General features: G+C 39.9%; 1 long non-coding RNA gene across 1 annotated transcript; it reads right to left on the reverse strand.

Annotated features, from left to right (window-relative positions):
* Nucleotides 1-5,143: 5,143 nt before the first annotated feature.
* On the reverse strand, nucleotides 5,144-10,812 carry LOC140526575 (uncharacterized). The gene is made up of 3 exons (XR_011974437.1): nucleotides 10,659-10,812; nucleotides 5,376-5,421; nucleotides 5,144-5,204 (listed from the first exon to the last, which is right to left on the reverse strand). It is a non-coding gene; the product is annotated as an uncharacterized lncRNA (long non-coding RNA).
* Between the last annotated feature and the right edge of the window lie 1,076 nt (nucleotides 10,813-11,888).

Here is an 11,888-nt window from a genome sequence, read left to right on the forward strand (position 1 = left end):
ATATTCCATCCTTCCAGGACTGACTTCCCCTGAGGTATTTTAGCCGACGACATCCTATCTATCTTTTCCCCGAGTCCTTGGACATCTGGCTTCCCAAAGTCTTGGGTGCTTGTAAATGACCTGAATTTTCTCTCCTCCATCACAGATTCTTCCTCTGAGGCTTTCCACCATTTCCATCCTAGCAACCAATTGCTCTCTGTTACTGAGAATCAGATCTAATATTAAATTCCCCTCATTTTGGTTTCTCCACTTTTTTAAAAATGGAATTATCAGTAAGGGAAATCTGGGAGTTTTTAGTAGTGAAGAGAGAGAGACACAGAGAGACAGAGAGATGGAGACATAGAGAGAGAGAGAGAGAGAGAGAGAGAGAGAGAGAGAGAGAGAGAGAGAGAGAGAGAGAGAGAGAGAGAGAGAGAGAAACACATGGTAGTGTAAGGCACAAGCCTTACATCTCCCACTTAGAACTTCTAGCTCTTCTCATTTGTTGTCTATACTTCTGGAATCTGTGTATAGATTTCTGATGTCATGGATTTTATTACTTATTCCTTTTGGATTTTGTTTCCTATGAACTTTTTGTCCCTAAACTGATATTCTTTCTTCTTTATAGACACTCTATGGTATCTAATCTGAGGGACACACATAGGTAGGCTTCTCCCACCTCTATCCTTTTTTGGTTTAAAGATCACTTGATTACATTTGTAAGATACCCAGCAAATAAATTCATAGGTATTTGTTGGGTGTGCTCCATCTCTGACCAGGAATCTGTCATTCCCAAATTTTAAGCCATAGTCTGGAATCCTAATGGTCCTAATCCCATTCTTAGACACCATCTTCTTAGTCAAATGCTCACTTCCCAATTAATTTTCCTCTTTGGCGTGCCTTTCCTTCTGTGGGGACCAGTGAGGAAAAAACAGGCTGTGCCTCCTATCTCTTCAGTTTCTCATCCAAGACTTTGTAAAGTGGCAACACTTTTTAGGCTCCTTCTGGCAGTGTCATCTACACTAACTTGAATCATCAGAATGAAAAAATGAATGAATAAGCATTTATTAAACACTTACTGTGTACAAAGCGCTATGCTAAGCACTAAGGATGGAAGTGGAAAACCAAAACAGTCCCTACTTTCAAGGACCTTAAACCCTTAAATGGGGAGACAATGTATAGAGAAAATTTCTGCAGCAAGACAAATTGAAAGGTCCAGTGGATCTTAGGGTTCATTGGCAAAACAGATATCGATGAATATTCTGTTATATCATTTCCATTGATGAAAACAGTTTTTTTATATTCAACTGGTTAACAAAGCCAAGAACTTTGGTAGCAAGAACTTTCTTTTCTGGATCTTCAGTAGCTGAGGTTGCTGAGGTGAGGTAGTAGGAGCTGAAGCACCTGTGAGGCAATTGCCAGGCTGCAACTCCACAAAAGTTGTTCTATTCTCAAATGGCTATTGGGGCCATGTTAGAAGCAAGACTAGTGGTCTAAGGGACACTGCTATTCCCAAAGCTCTTGGATTCTGGGTCCTGGGTTTTTCTCCATGGTAATCTAAAGGAAGGTGATGGTCAAGGTGTCAGTAGTGGTTTGACCCACCTGTTACATACTGTCAAAATCACAACGCTTTGCCTTGCTGTTTCAACTAGGATGATTTGCCTACCCCATTGACAGTTGTTAACGATGGAAGGGGTGGGGATCCCCTTTCCCCAGGGTTTGCCTTTCTGGATCATGGCTGTAGAAAGTAAGCTAGAGGCAGGGCCAGTGATCTGGAGCTGAGATGTCAGATGCATAGAATATAGGTGACATGTGGCCCCACAGCATTTCTCAGTGAGGGCCAAACCAGATTAAAATGTAGTTCCTATCTGATTTTAATGAGTTTACATATACATTTTTTTAAGAATTTGTGGTTTTTATGCATTCTGCAGGGTTATAATAAAGGTTATAAGCTGCTGCTTATTATGGTTTATTGGCTCCTCTCCTCTATTTGAGTTTGACACCATTGATCTGGAGGATAGCTGTCATCCATTTTGATTAATTTTTAAGAGCAGGACTGATTCAGGTCCATATTCTATTAGTTCAAGTTTGACATTGGGATGAAATGAGTTTGGTCTCTTACCTCACTGAATGGTTAAGAAAAGGAAGTTTACTTAGCCCTGACAAAGAAAGGATGTTCAACAGGTTTAAAGTAGCACTTAGCTTAGCCAGACATGTACCTCCCTGCATTGCTACCAACCTCCATATAGAAATATGTCTACTCAGCAAGATGAAAGTGAGGCAATTCAAGTGGTCTTGGGGTATCCACCAAGTCTGAAGGACCCCAACCTCACATGGGTGAGCCTTTTTAATGCCCTTAATTCACCAGGAAATCATGTCAATAAGGCCAGGGGTAACCAGGAAGTTGTATCCAGCATCTTGATAGAATTTAATAAAGGTAAACCATGGTGCAGATTTCTGAGCTTGTCTAGTTTATTATCAGGGCATGAACCTGTTAATAAAGTGGGTAAAATCTCTGTTAGATCAGTGATCCAGAGGAGGAGGTGCAGCTCCTTTTTATAAGCACAGATCAAAGAACAGAATGGGGTAGGTGAGGAAAATAATACAATTGGTTACAGGGCTGGCAGCATCATGGGTTTGAGGATGACATGAAAGGTCAGAAATTTGGAATAAGAGGCTAGCAACAACCCCTTCCCTCTCTCCTGTGACTAAGAAATGTTTATTATTTAAATCCATTTGAAATGTTAGAGGGAGAGGACCAGACTTCTTTGAATAACAAACAAGTCATCCTTGAAGGGTAGCTTGATGCTATTAAGATACTAGATCAGACTGGTGTCCATCTGCATCCCTTAAGGATAACAAATTTCCTTGAGGCAGAATAGGATAGTGATTAGCAGAACTGAACTTTTAAACAGCTCTTAGTCAAAGAGACAAAAAATATGGATTGAGAAATCACACAAAATGGGGCAATAATACAGAATAGGATAGATTATAAAATGATATAGAATCAATTTAACTTCTTCACCATAGAGAGGAAGCTTGAGCTTTGCCCTACTCCAAGCCAATCAAGTCCTTGGGTTGTTTTTTTTTTCATCTTTTAGGGGAAAACTAGCCTATTATATGGGGGAAGGAGAACCTTGTTGGTTATATTACATAAGTCTTGGAAGGTTCTCTTGTATGATTTGGATTCATGCTTCAACAAGACAGCAAACCATTATTGTTGTCAGTTTGAGAAATAGCTGTTTCCCCATTTTGATTGATATTTTCAGCCTTGTTTTTTATACTTCATATCTAAACATGTCTTAATCACTTGACAGCCTCGTTCAGCTAAGTCTCAACAACAATTCCACAGCTCCACCCACTCGTCTTCAGCCTCACATCAATCTCCTTTCTCTTTCATCATTTCGCCCCACCCACCAATCTCACTCTCCCAAGTTGCCTTACGTACCTGCACAGGGCAGTGTGCCCACATCAGAGAAGGTGCTGTGCTCTATGAACAAAGCAGAAATGAAACAGGTCAAAGGAAACACAAGATACGTAAATTTAGAGAATCCACCCCAAATGTTTATGGACTATTTGTGCCCGATTGGGGTAGAGCATTCCAAGTGTCTATTGTTCTGATTAGCCATAGCTGGACACGCTGAAACTTGACTCTAGCATAGAGACATCATTTTAGTCTTCTCTGAGAACCAAGGACAACCACCAAAACCTGCTAATTGTTCCATTTATCTTTTATTCTTTATTGTGCCTTGACCTATCAGCCACCTTCCCCTTTTCCTTCTTGATGTTCTACTTTCCTCTTCAAAATCCTTTCATTAATCTTCCTCAATCCTTTTAAACTCTCTTTAATTGTCTTTGATTATGGTCTTCTTTTCCCTCAAGATTGAACTTAAATTTGGAAATTATTCTCCTTTAAATTTTCCTCAGTTTTTACTAATTTTATTCTCTCCAAATTCAGCCTCTACCATCTGGTGAGGAGAGACAACATATACTTAGATAGACATATGTAATGTTTCCATGAAATGGATACAAGATTATTGGGGAGGGAAAGTTGAAGAAGGCAAACAACTCTGGGGGAAGGATGCAGAGATCAATAAAGGTTTCATATAGAAGGTGGTATTTGAGTTGAGCCTAGAAGGGTATTAGAGATTCTAAGAGGTAAAGGTGAGGAGGAAGTGCATTCTAGACATGGAGGACAGCCCCACATAAGCTAGGATAAGGACATAGAGATTGTAAATAAAGTTCCCAGGGTGAGGTATTATAAGAAGGCCAATGTGGCTACAGGATAAAAGTAATAGCTCACATATGGAGAATTCTTTTCAAAAATGCACTTTCCTTCCATAATACTAGGAAGAAGGCAGGACAAATATTATTTCTCCTATTTTATAGATGAGGAAACTGAGGCCTAGACAGACTAAGTGATTAACTCAAGGTCACATGGTTAGTCAGTGAGAGAGCTGGACCTTAGCCTTAAGTATCCTGAGCCTCAGTTTAACATATTTTCTTCTATATTACCCTGCCTTTCTCACTCCTTGTATTATCTGCCTCACTAAAGATCTGAAAGGACAAAATGAGAAATCAGAAGTATGCTAGAGGCCCCAGGAGTTGGTTATTACATTTTCAATGTGACCCTTCATATCTTGGAAATCAGCAAATGCTACAAATCAGGGCCTGATTTATCAATTTATTGATTGTCTAGATTTAAGAAAGTGATGGAGAAAATGTTAATAATGAAGATTAAACTTAAAAGGGTTTTTTTTTTTTTGGAGAGTTGGTTGTTAAACATTTACCAACATACCCCTGAATGTAATTCTGTATTTAAAGAGTTTTTTTAGGTGAATAAACATGCTGTGAATATAGAGTTCATAATTCTCAGCAAATATTAGGCAATTGAGATATGGTGAGTAATAGCCTATTTACAATATAAAGGGAATGGAGAAAGTCAGGGAGCTTTAACCCTGACAGGCTATTAACATTTTAAGAGGATTTGTCAGATACTTGTCCCAGGAGAATCTAGGAGCTGACAAAATGTAGACTATTAACAACATGGTCCCAGCAGGGGCACTGCGTTTGCATTTTATACTGCATTCCAGCCCTTAAATTGCCCCATGACCACAACCTGACAAGCAGTTCTCATGAGAATCTTAACAATTGTAAGACTTACCATGTCTTCTACACTATCCAGATCAAGTGGCTGGTACTTCTCTATGTGTGTTGGCTCCTCCCTATTAGAATATAAAATCCTTGAGGGAAGGAATTGTCTTTGCTTTTGCCTTTTTATCTGTGGTGAGTAAATAAATTCATTCAACAAATGGTTCATGACCATCAATTCCATACTCTCATTTCTATCTGTGTACAAGCAAGGAGAAAGGGATTCTAGACCCAGCTCTGCTTACCTTTGGCTGTCTGACCTTGGACAGTTCCCCTCAGGGTCTTCATTCTCTGTAAAATGAAAAGGCTAAAATAGATTAACTTTAAGGTCTCTTCTACAGCAACTAGGAGGCTCTGGAATCAGGAGAACCTGAGTTCAAATCCAGCCTCAGACACTTACTTAGCAGTATGGCAAATCACTTAACCCTGTTTGCCTCAGTTCCTCCTCTATAAAACAAACTGGAGAAGAAAATGGCAAACCACTCTAGTATCTTTGCCAAGAAAACTCCAAATGGGGCCACGAAGAGTTGGACTTCACTGAAATAACACAACAAATAAGGTCTAGGCAGTAGTGCTACCCCAGGTAGTATGCTGGTAAATGTTTAAACAATCTTTTTTTCTGAAAAACTCACAACAGATTTTATAATTTAATCTGCATTATTAACATTTTATCCATCACTTCCTTAAGACTAGACAATAAATAAAATAATAAACCAAACCCCATTTTGTAGCATATACTAATTTCTGAGGAATTTCTGAGGTATAAGTGCTCCCACTAAAGTTTTAACCATCATCTTTCAGGAGAAGGTTCAAGCTGGCATCAGAACACCTCTGCTTCTAGGTCTAACTTTTTGTATTCTGAATTCCCTTCCAGATTTAATCTAACAGCCTCTCAGAGTTGCAAGGGACTTCAGAAGCCATCTAGTTGAAACTGAACCTAATTTTAAGGCCCCCTCTACAATATCCAATCTTGGTTCTCTAATGAGGGAAAAACATCATCTCCCAAGACAGCTGACTGAACTTGTGTATAGATTTAAATGTTAGGAAATTTTCCCTTCACACAGACAAAATCTACCCCTCTGTAACTTCTACAGATTCCTCCTAATCTTTCAAGTGGACAAATCTAATCTCCCTTACACTTTCAAATCCCCTTATATGCCTTCAAATCCTTGGAGGCAGATATCATGTCCTCCTAAGTCATCTTTTTTCCAGGCTAATCATTCCCATTTCCAGAAATCAATCCTCCCATGACATGATCTCAACATCTGGGCAGTGGTGGTGAAAGGAGAAAGAGAGAGATAGTGGACCAGAAGCTCAGTTGATATAATTCAGCACTATGGTATGGCAGCCAAAATGATAATGCAATTATGAGCTGCATAGAAGAAAGGTGATGGTCCCACTGTGCTCTGGTCAGTGCACATGTGGAAGTACTGTGTTCACCTGTAGATTTCACATCTTTGGAAGGTCATTGATAAGCTGAGAAACCTCCAGTGAACACTCAGATTCAAAGCCATGACCCAAATCCACAAGAGGTCACCAGGATAGTGAAGGGTCCTGAATTAGGTAACAAACACCTGGCTTCTTCCCCATCACTACGTGGCACATTCATGTCTAGACAGTTGAGGTCATGGATCACATTTCTGGTTCTTTTTTACACTTTTTTCTCCCAGTGTCTCTTTTCCTAGTATTCTTATGCTATACCTACTCTGTGGTATCTAGCTTGATAAATATATGTAGTTTATTTTCTTCCCTTCTCTTTTTTTAATGCTCTTTTGATTAGATGTATATACATATTTTACCAATCATCCTAGGATTTAAAAACTCTATCATTCATATATATGTGTGTAAATACACACGTGTATTGCACATGTGTACATGCATGTTTACATGTGTGGCCCATACGTATATGTAGAGACCTATATAAATATGTGCGTGTTTATATATACATCTGTGTCTATCTCTCTATCTATCTTCTTCTCATTATTCTTCACCCCAACATCCAAGGACTCTTGATTTCACCTTTGTGACATCTCTTGAATGTGACCCCTTTTCTCCTCTGTCACTGCCACAACACTTGTGCAGGCCCTTATCACTTCATTCTTGGACTGTTGCAATAGCCTGCTAGTGGGTCTGCCTGCCTCAAGTATCTCCCCACTCATTCTTATGTATGGATTAGTGACCACCATTTCTGTTTCAGTTTGAAACCACTGGCAAAGAGGATTGAGAAGGTAAGTGACTTCCCAGGATCCAATAGCCAGTGTGTGTTAAAGATGTTACAGTTTGAAAATTAAGGTAAACTGAGAAACCAGATTTTGACCATGATCAATTTATTAGTTAGGTTAGCAGTAACCAATAAATTGGCTCAATGGCCTCTCTCAATGACCACTGACCCTGAGTGAGGACTGATAAATCCTAAACCTAGGTGTGTCTTCCTTCTGATTTGCCTGACCATACATCATTTGGATCTTCCCCAGGAAAAGGTGAGACAATCCCAAATGGTTGATATTTTAATCAGGAGGTGGATTAACAGTTACTTCAGCTGTTTCCCATTACTTCCTCTTTGAGAGATAGGAGTAATTATTAGGTGGTAGGATTAGTTGGCAGAAGTTGTCATAGTCTGCAGCTTTAATTAAATCAATTTGAATTTTTATTTAGATGGGTAGAAGATGAGGTTACAAAAGTACTTTCATTTGAGTTAAATGGGTGGTGGGTGAGTTTACTTACAAAAGGTGGACAATACCAGGGTGGAGATACAACTTAAAATAATAGAATTAATATTCAAACCACTTCAGGCTATCTGAGTAATTTGTTGTTCAGTCATGTCTGACTCTTCATGATCCAATTTGGAGTTTTCTTGGCAAAGATACTGTAGTGGTTTGCGTTTTCTTCTCCGGCTCATTTTACAGATGAGGAACTGAGGCAAATAGGGTTAAGCAACTTGCCCAGAGTCACATAGCTACTAAGTGTCTGAAGCCAAAGTTGAACACAGCAAGATGAGTCTTTCTGACTGCAAGCCTGGCACTCTGTCCTCCACACCACCGAGCTGCACTACTTTTAGGCAATTTCCTCCAAAATATAGGTGAAAGGTGAAGTTACAAAGGTAAGGAGTTTGGACTGACAAGGTGTGGGGACAGTATTAAACCTATGCCAGCTTAAGTCTCAAAAATAGAATTAAAATCAATTTTCAATTTTACAGAAGTAATACTTGCACTCAAGCCATTCCAGTTTCAAGACCAGCCCTCTGTTGGGAAGAGGGTAATGGAATTGGGGAACTCTAACACAGAAACAAGTAAATAAATACAAGGTAATCTGAGGATAGATACAGCATTTACAAGTGGGTAGGGAAGATTAGGTAAGGCTTTAGGGAAATGGCATTTAACCTTGGAGAAAGATATGGTTTCTGAAAGGAAGAAACAGGATGAAGTATATTCTGGGAATAGGGGACAGCTTGTATAAGTGGAAAGAGATGGAATGTTGACCTTGGGAAACAACTAGTAAGTCCAGTTTGACTACAGTGTAAAACATGAAGGAGTCATATGAAATAAGACTAGAAAAGTAGGTTGAAACTTGATTACACAGTTTCTTAAATGCCATTCTGAGGGGTCTGGATTTTATTCAAGGCCCAATAGTGATCCACTGAAAATTTTTCAGCAGGAGAATCACATAGACCTAAATAAATTATTTTGGCAGCTGTGGAGAAGCTGAATTAGAGAAGAGGTAGACCAATTTGGAAGCTAATATAATATGTGAGCAGTTATGGGAGCTTGAACTAGTGTGGTGCTTAAATGACTGAAAGAGACAGATGTGAAAGCTATTATGGAAGCAGAATCTACACATTAGCAACTAAATGGATATATAGCATAAGGGAGAAGGGAGAGTCAAAGAGGATGTTTAGGTTCCAAACCAAAGTGACTAAAAGATTGATGGAACACAGGGAAATTTAGGGAAGGGAATAAGTTTGGAGTGAGCATGAGGAAGAAGAGAGCTCCATTTTGAACATGTTGAATTTGAGGTGCTTATGGGACATACAGATGGAAATGTCCATTAAGCAGCTGGTGACAGAAGAACTAGAGCTCAGGAAAGAGATTAGGAATAGGTAGGTAGATAGCTGGATAGATAGATAGATAGATAGATAGATAGATAGATAGATAGATAGATAGATAGATAGATAGATAGATAGATGGATGGATGGATGGATAGATGGATGGATGGATGGATGGATGGATGGATGGATGGATGGATGGATGGATGGATGGACAGATGGATGGATGGATGGATGGATAGGTAGGTAGGTAGGTAGGTAGATAGGGGGAGAGAGAGAGAGAGAGAGAGAGAGAGAGAGAGAGAGAGAGAGAGAGAGAGAGAGAGAGATTGGAATCATCTCTGTAGCAATAACAACCCATTCAAAATTATCACCCACAGTAATAAAGTCATCAGGTTCTTGTCCAGAACTTTTCGTATCTCTTGCTTCATTTCTTCCAGTCATTATTGCATTCCTTGTGGAAAAATCCATTGTTTTCCCTCTGAGGTTCTGTCTGTTCTTGTAAAATTCCTTTATGCTTACCACTTGGGTTTCTCTTAACCCAAAGTATTTCTTTATTGTGTTTGTTGTTTTCTTCTGCTTACTCATATTTCCCTTGGTGTTTTCTCTCTCTCCCTCCCTCATTCTCTCTCTCTCTCTCTCTCTCTCTCTCTCTCTCTCTCTCTCTCTCTCAATTGTACTCAGTAACCACCAGCTGCCTCACCTTGGGGCAGCTAGATGGTGCAGTGGATAGAGCACCAGTGCAGGAGTCAGGAGGATCTGAGTTCAAATCTCCCCTCAGATACTTGATGCTCACTAGCTGTGTGACCTTGGGCAAGTCACTTAACCCCAATTGCCTCATCCTGAGTCATCTCCAGTCATCCTGATGAATATCTGGTCACTGGATTCAGATGGCTCTGGAGGAGAAGTGAGGCTGGTGACCTACACAGCCCTTCCTCACTCAAAACAAAGTCAAATGCAAGTCATGTCATCATTTCTCTGATGGCATGGTCTTCTTCAGCAATGAAGGATGAACACACTCAATTAACCATAACAGTGATAATAGCTAGCATTTATATAGTATTTTAAGGTTTGGAAAGCCCTTCATATATGCTGTCTCATTTACTTCGGTTTGTTCTATCTTCTTCTTCCAGTCTCTGCTGTATTTTGTCCATCTTCTTGTGCAGTTCTGGACTGGATAGAGGACTTCTGTTTCTCATTCATTCTTTGTAACATTACTCTTTGTAGGGTCTTTTTCAGACATCTTGGATCTTCTACAACTTTTTGAATTTGAAGTGTGCCCCGTCTTAAGATGAACTGCATTGCCCTTAGTCCATGCAAGGGGATACAGCACAAGAAAGGTCATAGTTTGCTGGATACTGATTACTCAACTACTCCTTTAGATTGGGGAGGGCAAGGGGAAGATCTAGCTTCCAGCTTCTCTAGGCTGAGTGGGTCTACTTTATTTATAACTTAGCTCCAAATACTCAAGAAGCCTTGTTCTTACCTTCCTCCTCTGTGTTATAGTCTCCCGTCCTCCAGTCTTCTGATACAAATCAGGATTCTTTTTTACTTCTTTCCTCTTTGGAAAACCATCAGGTGGGGCTGGCTTAGTCACCAAGCATTTACTTGGTTGTGCTTATTATATACCAGGCAGGCACTGTGCAGGTGCTAGGGAAACAAAGGAAAAAGCACATTCTAGGAACCCACATTCTAGGGGGAACAACATGTGAAGGAAAATACCTACAAGAAATATACATTGTAAATGGAAGGTAATCTTATGGGAGAGGCACTGGCAGTAGGGAGAGCGGGGAATCCAAAAGGCCCCCTGTGGAAGATGGGATATAAACTGAATCTGAAGGAAGCCAGGAGGCAGAGAGGAGGAGGAAGAGCATTCCAGGTGGAAGGGATAGCTAATAGAAAGGCATGGAGTTGAGAGAGAACCTGTCTGAGGAAGAACAAATAGGCTACTGTATTATAGAATATATTGAGCAGCTTAAAATATAAAATACAAAAAGTCTGAAAATACAAGCAGGGACCAGGTTGTGAAGGGCTTTGAAAGCCAAACAGAAGATTTCATATTTGACCCTAGAGGGAGCAACGGGAGTTAATTGAATGTGGGTGGAGGGGTAATGTGGTCAAACCTGTGCTTTAGGAAGATTACTTTGGCGGATGAGTGAAGGATGAATGGGAATAAGGAGAAACTTGAGGCACGGAGACCAATCAAAAGGCTGCAAAAAAATTAGGCAGAGTTGTTAATCGCTTTCTTCTTCTGAGGGGCCCATCTGCACATGTGTTGAAGAGAACACTCCTAAATGCCAAATTGATTTCATCTTTTTGTACAAGCTGTCTGTAGTATATTCCCATGGCAATATTGCCATGAACACCCTACATGACTTTCTATTCCAGTAACTCACTCTTCCTCCCTTGTGATGGGCATGACTTTATTTTCAAACCCAGAATCAAAAAATAACTACTACCTCACCTACTTAGCCCACCACTGTGGCTACCAGCTCTATTTACCAGGAATATTTTCCCTGAGAATTGTTCTCTCTTACCTCTCTTAATGCATTGCTCCTAAACTCCTATCAACTTTCATTGGAAAAAGATCAAAAGGGATCTATAAAAACTCATACTCTCCCCCTTTAGGTTATGTTAGGGAGGATACAGTTTCTTTACAGGCATCTCCTGCTGCCACTCTCAACTCTGAATTCAGGAACTATGACCTCAGAATGCT

The sequence above is a fragment of the Notamacropus eugenii genome, chromosome 1 (genome assembly GCF_028372415.1).
Source record: "Notamacropus eugenii isolate mMacEug1 chromosome 1, mMacEug1.pri_v2, whole genome shotgun sequence".
Taxonomy (NCBI): domain Eukaryota; kingdom Metazoa; phylum Chordata; class Mammalia; order Diprotodontia; family Macropodidae; genus Notamacropus; species Notamacropus eugenii.